Here is a 2224-nt window from a genome sequence, read left to right as displayed (position 1 = left end):
AGGTTCAGACTGACTGATGCTCGCTGTGTGGTCTGTAGTCGTGAAAATCGTTTTTTAATTTTCTAAATCAAATTCGTACTCGATTGTGATGTACGACTGGATTTGAGTTTACAAATATTTATTTTATGCGCAAACTACAGACAAATATGCACGGATGCGCACGAATATTTTTGACAGTTACATATGTCGGTGATTTGTAATAATGTGGAAGATTCCGAAAACGTGCGACGCTCCACGTCTGTAATGTTTTCTAACGAGATAAATACAACCTGAGGTCTGTCATTTGTAAATTATCGCCCATTCAGCTGAGGACAAAGTCCATAAACGACTCTGTTTCATTGAACACAGGCGCAATTACTGAGATGAAGATTACAGCGGACGGCTGCGTTCGGTTCCCAGAATTCAAGACATTTCATTACAATAGATTTTAATGAAAGAAACCCACTTGTTCTATTGGCTTTGTTGTAGCTTCTTGTGCTTTTAGAGGCTTTTTCGAACTGTTTTTACTCGTTTTTGATCGAAGACACTGAACTTGAGCTGCTAAAAACTGAGTCTTGATTCAACTTGCACACAAGGACTGTCGCTGTATTTCTCTTCCCTTAAAAAAATCCTCTATACAACCTTTAATAACAAATCCAAAAAAATCCAAAAATAGAAACTAAACTGCCATAAAAGAATGAGACACTGACAAAGACACAGACAATGGCAAATGCAAAGGGCAGAGAAGAACACAGGGCAATCGATCCACAGACAGGAAGTAAAACTCAAACTACAAGCAGACGAGACAAACACCCAACAAAATAAGCAAAAAACAACAACGACAAAACATGAACTGTGACTCAAGGTCAAACTAATCTCGTGTGAACAGGGTGATTATGTCAGTAAAGTAGAGTCATTTATGGACTTGTCTTATCTCGTGTGAAGGAACATAAAGGTGAATTTACAAATTGCGAGACGGGTCCAGGTTGTGTTTATCTGGTGCGAGCAGCTTTAGGCGCTGGTTTTCTTCTCCGTCATTTTCTCTAAGCACGAGGAAGTACTAACAGTGTTGGGGAGTAACAGATTACATGTACTGGAGTTAAGTAATCAGAGTACAAATGATGAGTAACTGTATTCAGTTACAGTTACTGTTTCAGTGAGTGGTAATTGGATTACAGTTACTTTGTTGAAATAAATGGATTAAACAGAGGGATTTTCCTGTTTTCACATTTACATTTGAAACCCTAAAACCAGGCTAAAACCAGGTTTTTTAAACCACTTTTTCTTGGACTAAACCAGGTCTAAACCAGGTCTAAACCAGGTCTGGACTAAACCAGGTCTAAACCTGGACTAAACCAGGTCTAAACCTAAACTAAACCAGGACTAAACCAGGTCTAAACCAGGTCTAAACCACTAAACCAGGTCCAACCAGGTATAAACCTGGACTAAACCAGGTCTAAACCTGGACTAAACCAGGTCTAAACCAGGACTAAAACCAGGTCTAAACCAGGTCTCTAAACCAGGTCTAAACCAGGTCTAAAACCAGGTCTAAAACCAGGTCTAAACCAGGATTTAACAGGACTAAATCCTGCTGTGTGGACATGTCTGTTCTTCTTCTCTCAATAATATTTTAAATTTGGTTCAGTAAAATCTGGACTTTTCATTTTCTTTTATCAGACAAAACGATTTCCTCGTCTTTGTTTCTCAGCAAATCAAGTAATACAAAGTATTCAGATTACATTACTCACTTTAAGTAATTTAATGGATTCCGTTACAAACTACATTTTGGGGTGTGTAATCTGTAATCTGTAATCTGTAATCTGTAGGGGATTACATTTTAAACGTAAACTTCCCAACACTGAGAACTAAGGAGCTCTAACCCCCTGGTGCTTCCATCGGCCTCCAGTCCAAGTCCCTGACCAGTAAAAGAGTCAAGTCCAAGTCCTGACCAGTAAAAGAGTCAAGTCCAAGTCCTGACCAGTAAAAGAGTCAAGTCCAAGTCCTGACCAGTAAAAGAGTCAAGTCCAAGTCCTGACCAGTAAAAGAGTCAAGTCAGACGTCTCCAGGTAGAAGAAGAGACAAACGTCAGACTGGAGCAAAAATCTGGACCAAAACGTCTGCAGGTCGGAGACGGACTTCGAAATGTTCTGAGCCCGACCCTGGAGACGCTGGTGTCAGAGACCGTCACAGCACAGACACACTCACACCGGGTCAGGTACACCGGGTCAGGTACACCGGGTTACAC

The sequence above is a fragment of the Boleophthalmus pectinirostris genome, unplaced genomic scaffold (assembly GCF_026225935.1).
Source record: "Boleophthalmus pectinirostris isolate CB_2022bp ecotype Guang Dong unplaced genomic scaffold, ASM2622593v1 HiC_scaffold_19, whole genome shotgun sequence".
NCBI lineage: Eukaryota > Metazoa > Chordata > Actinopteri > Gobiiformes > Gobiidae > Boleophthalmus > Boleophthalmus pectinirostris.
The sequence above is the reverse complement of the archived record's forward strand: the minus strand, read 5'-3'. Positions refer to the sequence as shown.